Source organism: Crinia signifera, chromosome 4, assembly GCF_055691185.1.
Source record: "Crinia signifera chromosome 4, ASM5569118v1, whole genome shotgun sequence".
NCBI classification, from domain to species: domain Eukaryota; kingdom Metazoa; phylum Chordata; class Amphibia; order Anura; family Myobatrachidae; genus Crinia; species Crinia signifera.
Window position 1 is genome coordinate 311,747,414 of NC_139220.1, and position 16,493 is coordinate 311,763,906.

The 16,493-nt window shown below is 45.3% G+C and overlaps 1 long non-coding RNA gene across 1 annotated transcript in view; it reads left to right on the top strand.

Annotated features, from left to right (window-relative positions):
- Window positions 1-78: 78 nt before the first annotated feature.
- The window catches only part of LOC146075824 (uncharacterized), a 78,596-nt gene continuing 62,181 nt past the window's right edge, over window positions 79-16,493 (top strand). Inside the window, exons 1-3 of the long non-coding RNA XR_014473639.1 lie at window positions 79-209; window positions 1,258-1,345; window positions 1,870-1,923. This is a non-coding gene — a long non-coding RNA (uncharacterized LOC146075824). The remainder of the gene's footprint in view (window positions 210-1,257; window positions 1,346-1,869; window positions 1,924-16,493) is intronic.

The window sequence follows — 16,493 nt, forward strand, 5'->3', positions numbered from 1 at the left end:
GGACGGCGCATGCTCGGAGCTGTGGGTACTGTTGTGTGAATGGGTTGGGGGGGTGGAGGAGGGAGGGGTAAATGAGAAGGGAAAAGCATGAATGAGTCAATGAAGAGAGAGAGAGAGAGAGGATAAAAAAAAATCATGAATGAACCTTCCAGATTTACTCCAGGCTGCGGAGACGTGCTGATTGGCTGCTGGTGTTTCCAGACATATATGTGAGATGCTGCAATGTACTTACATGGCGGAATATGCAAGACTTGTGGACATACCTCTGCACCTTACATGTTTCCATACATGCATATAATTTGTTATTTCCTGTGTTACTGTCTCATTGGCAGGTCCTTCAGCTGTTCAATCTCTGGGTGCAGCCCCCCCCCCCCCCCCAACTATTAGCACTGCAGCCTCACCCCATGCTGTGCCATTGCTCTCCCCGCTCCGTCTAGCCGCTCTTCCCGTGTCTCCATGATGTCTGTCTGTCTGTCTGTCTATCTGTCATCTCTGCCTGCCTTGGATGTCTGTCTGCAATTCTTCACAGTTCCTTTCCCCCATCTTCTCCATCTGATCTGCTGCATACTGTGTTCAGGATTTAGGTTCCATACAGGAAGCTGTATAGAGAGGAGACAGACAGGTAGAGGCAGAGAGACATGGGAGGGGAAAGGGGGGGGGGGGGGGGTATAGATGGATGGATGGATGGATAGGTAGATACATACAATGGATAAATAGATAGATACATACAATGGATAAATAGATAGATAGATAGATAGATACATACATACATACATACATACATACATATGTAGATAGATAGATGATAGAAAGATGGATACATACATACATACAATAGATAGATAGAGAGATAGATACATACATACAATGGATAGATACATACAACAGATAGATAGATAGATAGATAGATAGATAGATAGATAGATAGATAGATAGATGCAATGTATAGATACAGAAAATAGATAGATACATACAGTAGATAGATAGATACATACATACATACATACATACATACATACATACATACATACAGTAGATAGATAGATACATACATACATACATACATACAGTAGATAGATAGATAGATAGATAGATAGATAGATATGAGACGGGTGAATGCACAGACATAATGAGTGTCATAGAGGACCATGTAAACACAGGGACACATATATATACACATCTAGGTAGCAGAAGAATGAATCACTAATCTCTCCCCTCCTCCCCCTCCCTCTCTCCCTCTCTCATTGTCATTTGCAGATGAGGGGAAGAAAGCCGTCCGGTGACGTCAGCATTGCGTCTGTCTCCAGCTGTGAAGCAGGCCTGGGAGTGACAGATAGAATAAGGGGTGAGAGATGAGGGCAAGGACACATACCTGCTCAGCAGGAGGGGGTGGGGTGGGGGGGGGGGGGGGGTCTGTGCTGTGGTGGGGGGGGGGGGGGTCATAGTAGCTCTATGTACACAATGCAGCACATATATATATGTCTGTGTATATACAGTACTACTGAGTATGAACCATTGAGCAGGTTGTTTCTCTTATAGCCTACAGTACATGTGAGTCTCCTCTCATCATCTCCCACCATCAAGGCTCTCTCCTCCCCTGTTGAGTCTCCTCTGGATGAGTCACATATTTCATCTACAGACTGCAGATTTCCATCCATGCCCTGTGAAACCACTTTTGTGTCTTGTTATCTCTCTCTCTCTCTGTGTCATCTGTCTATCTCTGTCCATAGTCCTTATCTCTGTCTCATCCTTGTGTTGCCCTTAGTCCATCTCTCCTTCCACTCCTCTCACTCTGCTCTGTAGAACTTTTGGGGGCTATGACTGTTCCCCTCTCATGTCTCCTACTCACTCATCCCTCTCCATCCATAGTGCCTGGTTCTTGTCCTGCGCTACATCCTCCAGTTCCAGAGTCTCAGAGTTTTGGTAAGTTCTCCTGTTTTACTAACGATGACATTAATTACTCCAGATGTGAGTGCCATTGTGTTCCCTCTCTTCCTTGCCTGCTATACACTTGTAAAGCTGGCGTCCCTGTTCTGCACTGTTGTCGGGAGGTGTCATGTGCAGCATCTCAGCTGGATGGCTGCTCAGAGAACCCTGATACCTTTGCTACTAGGTTTTGTCCCTTCCCACATCACACATCATATAATTACTGAGTCTTTATATCAACCTGCAAACAACACAGCCCCTGTCACCGCCGAGCCTGGCAGGGAGCTGTAGGTGGCTAAGCCTTGCGCTGCTGCAGTATGTAGCAGACATGGATCTGACACCAACGATTAGTGCTTTTCCATGTCATGATTTGCAGAGCATTACCCACTGCCTCACATCTGCAGAGCATCACTTCGGTGTGTAGTTCTGCAGAGCCACATTGCTTTAGTGTCTTATTACTGTAAGATTTGCAGAGACTCGTTGTCTTTGTGCATTGGTTATTTTCAGCTTGCAGAGCCCCCTGTGTTAGTAACAGTCCATCCTGGGGTCTGCAGAGCATCACTCTCTTAGAGTGGTCTCTTGTTATATCTGCAAAGCATGATGTTGTCTTGTTAAAACCCAATATCCAATGACTATAGTTACCCTAGTAACCCTCAATTCTTAGCATGGAAATGCATCATTCCTATCATATCTGGGATCTTTCCATAGCTACCTCTGCAGATCATCGCCACCCTCTGCAGAACATGCTTGCTAACTTTCTATGCAAATATTCACAGAGCATGCTTACACGAGGATGCTTCCACCTCTGCAGACCATCCTTCCTTAGATCGGTATTCCTAATACCCTTGCCCATTGTGATTTATGCCCTTCCGTGGATCTGCAGAGCATCACTCCCCAATTTAAATATCAATCTTCAGGCCATCGCTCCACTGCAAACTAGACTTTTCTTAACCCTTTATTATCCAATCAGTTTGCAGACAGATGCAGTGTCTTTGACATGTCTCATTCCATTGCCTGCAGACTATTGCAGGTTATTTAAAATGTGTCGCCTGGTAGACCCTCTGTGATAAGAACAGATTTTTTTCCATCCTCACCTCACGACCTTGACATCCGCAAACCATTGATCTTCATTGTTCTGGATGACTGCAGAGCATTGCTTTATTAATCTTTCCTTGATGGAAATCCACAGAGCATTGCTCCACTTCTCCTGCCGTGCCAGGTGTTCGGCTATAACGAGATCAGTGCCACACACCATTTATGTATTTTTCCACTAAAATTTTTCAACATGATTGCAGTTTTATTGGAAACATACAGACAATAACAATTCTAGCAGAAGGCTGTGAACTGTTACTCTGTAACCCTTCAGAGGACAAAGAAATATGAACATTGTATTGTTGAGTCCATTGTATTGTTTGAGTCCATTGTACTGAATATATTTATATTACAGAAATAAGTTTTATCCAAAACACTGCGATGAACATGTCTGTCCCCCAGACTTTTTGATCCATCTCAACGCCCTCTTATTTAACCCCCTTCACTACCACAACTCTCCTGTACCTGGGCAATGCCCAGCCAGGAACATGACTAATGATAATGAATTAATTTATGGGTTGTTCGTAAATCTCCCAACTCCCTTATACCACCCTTGATACTCCTGCAGAGCATCGCTCCTTTACTCCATTTCCTGTGAGATCTTGCAGATCATTACACAAAATTGACATGTCCTTTTAGGGTTTTGCTGAAAACAGCTCATTACCTCTTTCGTCTCTCTTATACCTGTTTCTCTCTGGCATTGGAGTGGGCTAGTTGTGACTCGCATGTTTGCCTCATTGTTTTGTCGCAATGCGGCATCATCGCCGCAGAGTGTGTGGGCGTGTTACCGCAGTTTGTGTGTGGGAGGTGGTGTCTCACTACACGTCTACAGTATGTTACATGTGTGTCTGTGTGCCCTCGCAATTTGTGTCTGGTCAGGTTAGTCAGAGCAAGCCCTGCAGGAGTGGGCATCACTCAGTGGGCATCAAATCTGTTGGCATTGCGTACGAAACTTGGTGGGTATCTGTGCACTTGAGCAGTGCAGGTGACAGGTTGTGTAGTGAAGGTGTGTGTTCCGGTTATGTGTACCGGGACGTGGTCTTAGTATTTGTGCGGTGACGCTGGGTGTGTTGCTTTCCTTCTAGCGCAGTGTCCACGTGAGTGTCAGACAATTAGCATTGTATAACGCGGGGGTAACAAGCGTGTAATGAGAAGGTGAAGTATGTCATCCTTACGCAATTGGTGCAGCGCGCTGTGAAATTATGTTCGGTATCTGTGGGAAACAGACGCTACGCAGTGAATTATTTCTCCACTGTGATAAGCTAACTTCACACTCTGCGTGCACCAGCCATAGGTATCAATGAGACATTTACATCAGAGGTGCCGAGATCCCTCGGGAGAACAGAGCAGGGAAATGTTCTAAGATCTTATTTAAACATCGCTTACTTATAATTCAGCTCCTGCCGATAATCGGAATCCGCAAAGTCGCTGTTAATAAATGCAGGGATATATAGATATAGATAGATACATGAGGCTGCCTTCAATCCTCTTCATTTGTGTGAAAAAAGGGACATTTATCACAGACCCTATAATGGCAAAAATCATTAAAGGGGGGAATATACTTAGGTGGCAGTTCTACTTCACATTGGATGTTGCTCTGGGCAACCAATCAGATACTATCTATTATCTTCTAGAGCCTCGATGGCTATCCTTGACACTCCAGCTGTTGTTGAACTGCACATCCCAGCATGCTCTGCTTCAGTTTTGCTATTTGGCCAAACTAAATCTGCTGCAGAGCATGCTGGGATGTGTAGTTCAACAACAGCTGGAGTGCCAAAGGTTAGCCATCAAGGTTCTAGAGCAGGGGTGGCCAAACCGGTCCTCGAGATCTACCAACGGTCCACGTTTTCCAGGTTACCTAGCTGGTGCACAGCTGTAGTCATTACTAACTGTCACATTTTAAAACCTGCTGCTGTCATTCCTACTATAGATCCCCAGGTTGCCTGGAAAACATGCACCGTTGGTAGATCTTGAGGACAATTTTGGCCACCCCTGTACTAGAGGGTGCTAAAAAATAAGAAGTAGATTCTGATTGGTTGTCCAACATCCTATGTGAAATAGAACTCACATCTTAGTAATTTCCTCTCTATGTATCTCAGGGTCAGGCAGCCTCTCCGGCCGTGTGTCTACAAGTGAAAAGGAAATGCTGGGGATTGTTATAGATCAGTTGCGGGTGTCATTACATACTGGGATAGGGTTACTTGATCTCTAGGGTGCACTGTGGCAAAATTACAATGCATTGATGTTCATGTTTTAGCCTATGGACTTGAATTATACATTTTACACATACTAATGACGGCTTTTGCAATGTACTTACATTTTGAGCTGTGACAGTTTTAACTTTTATCTTTGAGCTGTGACAGTTTTTTAGTCCACAAACCCTCCACCACACCCCCAGCCCCTGTCTGCTCCAACCTCCAATCTCTGTCTTCACAGCTCCCACTCTCCATATCCATCAAGTTTGAAATAGATCAGTGTCCCTGCAAAAATGGCTATCACTTTCTGTTACTACAGCACACAAAGAAGTAATTTGGTCCATCTAGTGGCTTCTAGTGGTCACTGGCTGTACTTCAACTCATAGAGGTGAGGAGTAGTTAGCCTTTTATATATATATAAATAGATAGATTACTCTGGATTGCCAACCCACCTGGAATGGTTGTGAGGCTCCTGGAAATTGGGTTCACATAACACCCCCCCCCCCCCTTCCCCCGTGTGTTTCCGATCATTTCCAGCAATGTGGGTAAAGTATATACAGGTTACAGCATCATCAAAGAGGCCCATGCATGGGATCAGTGTTTCCCCATGTTTCTAGTAATGAGCCCATTCATCATTAGGGACTGAATGTGGAACTCCGAAAACGTTTCAGCGTTTGCCTATGGGAACGAGCGGCATCTTCAGATGCAGCTCAAATGTATTAATAACTGATTCACTGGCAGACGCGCTGCAATGTGTTCCTTGAGGGAGCCGGTTATTAATGTGACAGTTACTAATATAGATAACTCGTTCCGTATATTGCCAGTGGAATGTTTATGTCTCAGAAGAGTTCACATCCAAGGACACATTGGTATAGGCGGTATCCCAAGGACATGTCGATGGTCAATAGGTCAACACCATTTGGTTGACATGCACTAGGTGGACATTGCCAAAAGGCCGGCATACACTAGATGGCAAAACTAGATACATAGGACATACACTAGGACATACACTAGGGCATACACTAGATTGGTAAAAAGTTGACCTCAGTAAAATGTCGACATGCCAGTGGTAGATGCTTGAAAAGGTTGACATGAGTTTTTCACGATTTAGTGAGTTTTTCACAATTCTTTCACAATTTATTTTGTTTTGCCGTTACGATCCACCTGGACTACAATTGAAAACAGTAAAGTGCCCCGATGCCCCCCCCCCCGGGGGGGGCCCGATGCCCGCTATGTGTGGGTAATTTGTCCATATCCGTGTCCACAGGATTTGGCATTGACACACAAAAATCGTGAAAAACTCACATCGAAGTGTACATGCGTCTACCTTTTTTCCTGTAGACCTTTTGCTTATGTTAATCTATTGTCTATGTCAACATTTTCCATCTGTGTCATCTGTGTACCTGTCAACCTTTTGGGGTCGAACTCTTGACTATTGACCCTTTGGTGCACACCCGGTAAAGGCTGAGGAAACTATTCTGTTATGCGCTGTCCGTGGTGCTGAAAGTCAGAAGTCCCCCATAAGATAGACATGTTTTGTAGGACTTTTTTCTATTTATTAGCAAACAGCCAATTTCCTGCCCACTACACCAGTAGATTAATGTTAAGCAACTTTAGCTGTATTACTTCCATAGCTTAGAACCGTAACAGTTTTATTCCTAAGTAACAAAGCAGCGTAGACTCCGCAGGGTGATCAGACTAAAGGACTATGACATATTATCCTAATCTCTGTCTTTACTGCACGTTTTTCCCTAGTTCTTTAGAACGTTCCTGATGGCCATTATCTCACGGTGTCATCCTCTTGCCTTAGGTAGGCTTTGCAGATTAATTATCTTCATAGTTTCACCTCTCCTCTTGTTTCTCTTTATTTACTCTCATTTTAACTCTACTCTCACCGACCCTTTCTTCATGTCTCCCTGCAATCCACTCTTTTTATCAGTTCCGACACATCCACAAAATTACCACCACACCATCCCTGATGGAGTCCTTCACCTTTTTAGGATGAATGCTTCTTGAAACTTGGCTCTTAGCATCTCTAACCAGATCAAAGCTGGAGAGAGATAAAGTACCAACCAATGAGTCATATTTTAAACACAAGCTGTAAAGTGGCCTTTAGCTGCTGATTGGTTGGTACTTTATCTCTCTGAAAGGTTTAATACATCTCCCCCCATGGTCACCATACAATGCGATAGCCCTTCTTGTCTTGGCACGCTGACTTGTGGTGGGCCTTGGTCACCATGACAAGCTGAGAATTTGGTAATAGTAACATGTATGCTTTCTTTTGGCCACATTCGTCCTATCCTCCAAGTAACTGTCCATCACTTCACCCATTCACAAAAATGGGTGGGTGCAGAAACTTCAGAGATCTACATGTTAGGTTGTTGGGAACCGAGTACTTATCAAGAGCTCTGAAATGTGTTTTGACATGTGTGTGGTCATCTGTCCATAGTTCTAACTTTCCCATGATACTGTACCACAACTTGGTCCATCCGAAACATGGCCATCAAGTTTCTACCACCGGGCTAAAACATGGGGGAACTGTATCACTGTAGATCTCCATGGGATGATTACATGTCTAGGGCTAGGAGTAAGCAGTTGGTAGGAAGATAAAGGTAGATAGATAATGACTGTTTCTGGGCTGAGAGTAGAGGGATTGGTTTAATAGAGTATGTGGAAGTTCCTAGTAGAGTTTCATATGATTTAGCAAGGTGAGGCTACGTAGTTATGTGTGACTGGTCAACATTTTCCACCTTGTGCCCATTTGTATTAGCCTGGTGTTGAATTTGTTAATATTTTCAGTAGTTGTACATCCCAGTAAGGTAGGGGGTCATCTTTGGCAAATTGTGTTCACAGGTAAGTGGGTCTGGTGTCTCTGAAAAATTATCCCCAAAGGCAGGAACCCACAGGGTAGAAATATTGATGGTGTTTTGGACCGTTTGAGTCAGCCAATTTGCGATGGTGGGAAACGGTTGGTATTGATCATTGAGCTCCAAGGTCTTCATGTTGCCCGTTAGTAAGAGGCTTCGTAGTTGATGGCTACTGTATTTCACACAGCAAATTCAACTTATTAGGGTATTAAATCCATATTACGAAGCCGGATCGCAACCAGACATTTTATTAACCCAGTTTAAGTTGTGACACCGCAGAGAACACATAAATGTTGGGTACAGTAGTTCTTAACCCTTTCAGGTCCAGCGTCTAGTCAGGTTCAACAGCCCTAGCGCTAGTCGCAGATCCAGTGGTGAGCCAGTTTAAAAGAAGAACATTAACATCATTCAACATTCAATGTAGACCATTTTTGAATAAAAAAAAAAAATGACAATTAATTTAAACATTTAAACCAGACTGTTTGAACTGCAAAAAAAGTGGACTGCAAAGGGTTAATAGTCGTTCCGTTTTTACCGTAGAAGCTGTGCCAAGATTTACAATCTGCGAAATGCGCTAAGAAAGCGATTTAGAGAACGCTATCATCAAAGATGAGGCATTATGTAAAGAATAAAAGGTGTCAGGGAAAACCTTCCAAACATTCCTGTGTCTCCAGCTCCGTGATAAGAAACAGCGGAGACAGACACACAGCTAGATAACAGCTAGATAATGAGGTTCTGTCTGTGCCACACTGTATACCTCACTCTCGCTCTCCGCTCTGCTCAGATTTATGGAGACGTTCGGCTCAGCGGAGAAAGAGAGACGATAGTGCAGAATCCTTAGCAAAGATGACTGCTAGTCCCGAGCTGTCTGTACTGTATATGGTTATGGTATAGATGACCAACCGTGTTATAGTTGACCACCCTTAGTTGACCGCTTCTAGATCAACAGGAATGAAAGTTAGACGCAGTGGTCGACGGTCACACGGTTGACATGAGTTTTTCACGTTTTTTTGTGTCAAATGTCAAAGGGGTCCCAGGGGACACTGTAAATGTGCACAGTGTCCCCTTGCATGGCTCACTGCGCTCGGCACACTAATATAATCTCACATTCCGCACAAAAAAACGTGAAAAACATGTAACTGTTGACAACCATCTACACGTCATAGATCTGTCAACCGGATACATTGTATATATCTATATGGCTATTAGCCAGCTTGTTAGAGGGACCTGTGCCCATTACTCGGGGCACCCAAAACTGAGGTCACTGGTCCGAAGCCATCCAAATTAGGCTTACATTGCCCCTTGTGGGTCATAGAGATTATACTGCGTCCTGGATGCAATTAGCCTCAAAGCTTCAATTAGCAATTCAATCTGGCCCTGAAGGGGACCAAGGGTCTATTTACTAATACTCGTAGAGAGAAAAAGTACCAGCCCTCAGCCCCTAACTGCCTTGCTAAAGGCTGTTTTTGAAAAATGCCAGTTAGGAGCTGGCTGGCTGTTTTATCACCGGTCATTTAATCTGTCCCAGACGGGGAGCTTGTGACCCTTGGCTCCAACTCAGGACAGACAGGGAATGCAGTAGTGATTGGCACTTATCTGGTGGGTGCAGAGTACAGGCAGGTGCAGACTTCTAAAGGTGGCCATACACATGCAGATTTATCTGCAGATCTGGCTGGTTGGAACAAAATCCTGGTTATGGATGAGAGCAAATGACAGTTGACCATTTGATTGGAAATGCTGGAAAACTTACAAACTGTCACTCATCCATAACCATGTTTTTGTTACAACCAGCCAGATCTGAAGATAAATCTTACTAGTGTATGGGCACCTTTAGAAGCAAGTACTGTAGGTGTTTGGTTAGCACCAATCAAATGTCCAGAAAAGGACAGTGTGCCTGATTCTGATTGGCACTGTATTGTGCAGCCACAGAGAGGTGATTGGCCAATACCGTACAAATACAACGCAAATGTAGCAGGAGGCATCTGTAGGAAATCGGTGACTCCTGCCAGCATCTGCAGTCTGAGCGCTGTATCCAAAGATGCAACATCGGATCAACATTGCAAGCATCTATCGCAGCCCTCGGCCAGTCTGCGCAAGCTTACTCAGGCGCACCCACATTTTTCGATCCCCCATCTTTCAATGGTCGCGACCATCAAAAGATGTGGAAGGTGCACGTATATATGTAAGATTACTCTCAACAACTTAACATATGAAGACTCTGACTGACCAAGGTTTGCATACACCGTGAGACACGAATGGTTGGTCGCTATGGCGATCCGGGGCTGCGACCTCAGGCGCAGTACTCGCATGTCGCAGATGGATGGATCTTAGGAAGGTTCCACAAACATTTTTGTGTATAATCTGGTTTTAAATGTATCAGATTATTATGAGATTTTAAATGCAAACCAAATAAGTAATAACCACTTATTATCTACACAATCGCATACAGATATTGCATCTTTCATTTATTTTGCCTTAAAAGATTCTTTGAGAGCTTTTAAAGATCCTTATTTTCACCAAACCTTTCGGGTTGGTCGTCTGCCTGGTACATTCATCTTGTTGTTGGGTTCTGGTCTGGTCTCGGACTCTCAGGGTGACCTGTAGCACCTCTAAGGAATAACGCAGGCACGACTAAACTGTGGCCCTCCAGCTGTTGTGAAACTACACATCCCAGCATGCCTTGCCATAGTTTTAGCATTCCCTAATAGCAAAACTGTGGCAAGGCATGATGGGACTTGTAGTTTCATAAACAGCTTGAGGGCCATAGTCTGGACATGCGTGGACACACGCCTTGCACACCTGAGCAATAATAGAACAACCTCTTATGTGCGTGGTCCCCCTGAGAGCAAAGCCAGCAATGGCTAGCCACCGCTTGTAAGAAGATTGACAGCCAGCGGCCGTTTGTGGGTGTCAAAACTGCGTTTTCTGGGCGTGCCGCCGCAGTGCTCTGATGATTCTCAGCCCAGCGATCTGGTCCGAATCGGGCCCTTAAAGTGAGCTAGGACAGTGCAATTACTGCCAGGGGGGACTCATTATTCATTTTCACCTCACAAAAGTTATATTTGGGGGGGACACTTTGAGAACGTCTCAGTCTCTGCCCATGGATGTTAGAGCCTGATCTCTTCTTGTTACAGACTGAAGGCGAGGACACACGGCGCAGGCGCGCTAGGGCCAGGGGTGTGAGTGCACACTTGCAGCGCATGCTCACCCTCAGTGAACACACACACACAGCGAGCACACAAACAGCCACACATTGCTGTTGTCTCCCCTTCTTCCCGTGATTAAACTCTCCTCGGACTTACAATGAGTCATTCTGCACTGCAGAGAGACAGCCCTGCGTCACCAGGAGGCAGGTGGGGGCTGTGGGGGAACGCAAACAAAGGCAGAAGGTGACACCCATTTATATACATATGTATCTATGCAGATGTTTCTCCATAAGCACCCAAAGCCCACCAATCACTCACTGCCAGGCCATTATAGTGTTTCATACTGTACTTCACATATAGGATGAGATGAATTATGAGGGCACAAGTGTTACCCCATCCCCCAAATAATAATGAATGCAGTACAGGCAAGTTGGGTGCACTCCTGCATATCCAGACCACCTGGCCGGGAGAACTTATGCAGTGTACGTGTGGTTGGAGGAGATGGAGGAGGGGGGTTATTTGTGGGGTAATGACAAAAAATAACGAAGAAGGGGACCTATGAAAAACACGGAGGCTGGTATATGAAAAATGTTGGTATACAGAGGCTTGTACAGTATATGAGATTTTTGGTATACGGAGGTTGGTATATAAGATTTTAGTATACGGAGGCTGACATAAGAGATTTTTGGTATATGGAGGCTAGTATATGAGATTATTGGCATACTAAGGCTGGTATGAGTTTTTTGGTATACGGAGGCTAGTATATGAGATTTTTGGTATACATAGGCTAATATATGAGATTATTGGCATACTAAGGCTGGTATGTGAGTTTTTTGGTATACGGAGGCTGGTACATAAGATTTTTGATATGTGGAGGCTGTAATATGATATTTTTGGTATATGGAGGCTGGTATATGAGATTTTTTGGTACTTGTGTAATAGCACGGTGCCCGGCTACGCTACGTTTTCAGCGTAGCCTAAGCTATGCTGTCAGCGTAGCCCATCGGCTGCCTAGCGTAGTTAGCGTAGGGACTCTGCGGCAGCCCGGCTCTGTCCCCGACGTCCATGGCTCTGTCCCCGGCGTCCATGGCTCTGTCCCTGTTGTCCATGGCAAGCCTAGTGAGCGCCTCTCACACAGCACCGGCACCCGCATAATCCCCTCTCCGCTGGCGGACGATGGCGGAGAGGGGATCATGCAGGTGCCGGCGGAGAGGCGCTCCTGCGTCTGAGTAACTATTGCGGCAAGGTACAGTAACCCTGCCGACAGGGTTAGGGGTTCGGTAGAGCGGCATCTCCTGCACAAAAAGGGGGTGCGGACGCAAGTGCGTCTCATGCATAATAAAGGAGGCATTTGGCAGTGCTCCATGTTACATACTGGCATATGCCTCCATTTGAAACCACCACTATCCACGCCAGCCCAAAGCATGGCGAGCGCAGGGATGCAGATTAAATGTAAAGTAATCCGCGGCCCCTGGCGGGGCTCGATGCACTCGCCACGCTTCGGGCTCGGTGGCTCGCTATGCTCGCCAGACATTATAAAATCAACTCCACGCCAACGTGGATAGTGGGGGTATGAAAAGTTCGGGGGGGGGGAACGTGTAACGCGTCCCCTCGCGGGGTATTTTTCTGATTCTGCATCGGCCTTTGGGAGCACAGAAAGGGCATAAAGAATACGATCAAAAGCGTTTTCTGCGCTGACAGTCTTTCGCCAAATGAATTGCTTTAGGTAGGAGTCAAGATTTTGGCGCACGGTGCCCCTTTGACGTTTGTTGCGCCATTTACAGGATCCCCAAAGGCGCTCAATGTTTTGTGTGTGAACCTCAGTCTCCGGATCAATGAAATTAAACCGGTGATTCACCCGAGCATGGTGGTGCCCTGCCTGTTCCAGCTGCTCGGTTTTATAGGCACACAAGCAATCGGAGTAGATAGTCGTCCCTGGTTTGATGTATTGATTGATGGCGGCCATCAGGGTCTTTCCACCGGTGTCTCTGGAAATGCCTCCTAATAGCCACTGTTGAGGCAGCATCCGTCCCACGTGACTTTTCCTCTGTACAAAGAGGCTCTCGTCGACTTCAACGATTTTCCCTGGACCGCCAACACGGCGTTGGGGCTGTGACAATAGGTCCACGGTGCAGGCCTCCCGCATAAGGGTATTATACAGCACTGTTGTTTTATTTGACAACTTAAGTTGTCGCTCACAGACACTGATACTTGTGAGCTTCTCCGCCCATGAATAAATGAACCGTATAAGCGTAAGGAAAGGTAAACGGCAACACGGGAACCAATGTGCCGCACGGAGGCTCACATTCTTCCGACACATTTTGATATGGCAGCGCCACTTGCACTCCTTAATACTTAAGCGCATTGGGTGTCCATTAGCACAAGTTTGTGTCACTGGCAGCATATGGTGCTGCTGGAAGAAAACCACTGACTCCTCCTCTGTCTGCGGCAAGGTGAACATTGTGACAGGTTCTGCAGCCATTATGCAGCCACTTCACCTTCACCTCTGACTGAGTACGTAACGCTGACTGACTACGCTGGCCGCGGGAACACTACGCCGAATCTGACAGGGATGCTGACTACGCTGGCCGCACGTACACTACACTGATTCTGACAGCGCCGCTACACTAACTACGTAACGGGCGCCGTTATATTACACAATTACCAATTTTTTGTATACGGAGGCTGGTATGTAAGATTTTTCTTATACAGAGGCTGGTATATGAGGTTCTTTAGTATACAGAGTTTGGAATCTGAGATTTTTGGTATATGGAGGCCGGTATATAAGATTTTTGGTATACGGAGGCAAGTATATAAGATTTTTGGTACACGGCGGTCGGCATATTAGATTTTTAGTATACGGAGCCTGGAATATGAGATTTGTGGTATACGGATATTTGCTATATGAGATGATTGATATACGGAAGCTGGTATATGAGATTTTTGTTATATAGAGGCTGGTATGTAAGATTTTTGGTATATGGAGGCTGGTATGTAAGATTTGTGGTATACGGAGGCTGGAATATGAGATTATTGGTATACGGAGGCTGGTATTATGAGATTTTTGGTATGCAGAGGCTGGCATATGAGAATTTTGATATGTGGAGGGCGAGGCTGGTATATAAGATTTATGGTATACGTAAACTGGCCGATGTGATTTTTGGTATACGGAGGCTGGCATATGAGATTTTTGGGATACGGAGGCCGGTATATCAGATCCTTTGTATACAGAGGCTGGAATATGATATTTTTGGTTGGCGGAGGTTGGTATGAGACTTTAGGTGTGCTGAGGCAGTAATATGAGATTTTTGGTATACACAGGCAGGTATATAAGATTTTTTGTATACAGAGGCTGGTATATGAGATCTATGGGTAAACAGAGGTTGTAATATGAGATTATTGGTATACAGTTTCTGGTATATGAGATGTTTGATATACAAAGGCTGGTATATGAGATTTTTGGTATACGGAGGCTGGTATGTACATTTTTGGTATACGGAGGCTAGTATATAAGATTTTTGGGTACTCTTTACCTAGAACGGCGCCCAATATTTGGATCTTGGGCATCGCAAGGTAAAAAATCGCGTCGGTCGCATCGCATGCGACCAGAAAACGCATGCGATGCGACCAACGCAATTACCGTGATTTCACATAGGGAACAATGTTAAATGGCCCAATTGACCCGATTTTACATAGGGAACAATGTTAAATGGCCCACAGAGCCCAAATAGGCACCCTCAAGTGTGAAATGGCCCCCCAATTGTTAACGCCACCCCACGATTAACGTCAACCCGAAGTGTGGCGAGCGCAGCGAGCCCGCGAGGTGACGCGGATACCTTCACAGGTATCCGCGTCCCCTCGCGGGCTCCACAGGTATCCGCGTCCCCTCGCGGGGCTCGCTACCCTCGCCACGCTTCGGGCTCGGTGGCTCGCTGCGCTCGCCACACTTTCTTTTCTCAACTCCACGCCCACGTGGATAGTGGGGGTATGAAAAGGTTGTAGGACGCGTACCGCCGCCCCTCGCGGGCTCGCTGCGCTCGCTGCGCTCGCCACGCTTCGGGTTGACGTTGATCGTGGGGTGGCGTTAACAATTGGGGGGGCCATTTCACACTTGAGGGTGGCTATTTGGCCTCTGTGGGCCATTTAACATTGTTCCCTATGTAAAATCGGGTCAATTGGGCCATTTAACATTGTTTCCTATGTGAAATCGCGGTAATCGTGTCGGTCGCATCGTATGCGATTTTTGGTCGCATGAGATGCGACCGACGCGATTTACATTTTAACATGTATTTCTATGTGAAATCGCGGGCATCGCATCGGTCGCATCGCATGCCATTATAATGGCATGCGATGTACATGCAATGCCCGCGATGGGCGCCGTTCTAGGTAAAGAGTACCGATTTTTGGTATACGGAGGCTGGTATATAAGATTTTTGGTCTACGGAGGCTGGCATATAAGATTTTTGGTATGCGGAGGCTGGTATATAAGATTTATGGTATACGTGAACTGGCCAATGTGATTTTTGGTATACGGAGGCTGGCATATGAGATTTTTGAGATACGGAGGCCGGTAAATGAGATCCTTTGTATACAGAGGAATATGAGATTTTTGAGATACGGAGGCCGGTAAATGAGATCCTTTGTATACAGAGGAATATGAGATTTTTGGTATATGGAGGCTGGCATATGAGATTTGTGGTATATGGAGGCTGGTATGTAAGATTTTTGGTATACGGTGGTGGGTGTGTAGTATTTTTGGTATACGGAGGCTGGTATATGAAATTTTTGGTATACAGAGGCTGGACTATAAGAGTTATGGTATAAGGAGTCTGGTATATGAGATTTTTGGTATACGGAGTCTGGTATATGAGATTTTTGGTATACGGAGTCTGGTATATGAGATTTTTGGTATGTGGAGGCTGGTATATGAGATTTTTGGTATGTGGAGGCTGGTATATTAGAGATTTGGTATACAAAGGCTGTGTTTGAGATTTTCATATATGGAGACTGGTATATGAGATTTTCGGTATGTGGAGGCTGGCATATGTGATTTATGGTATACGGAGACTGGTGTATGAGATTTATGGTATACAGAGGCTAAAATATGAGAGTTTTTGTGTACTGAGGCTGGTATATGATATTTTTGGTTGGCGGAGGTTGGTATGAGATTTTAGGTGTGATGAGTCAGTAATATGAGATTTTTGGTATACAGAGGCAGTTATATAGGATTTTTGGTATACAGAGGCTGGTATATGAGATCTATGGGT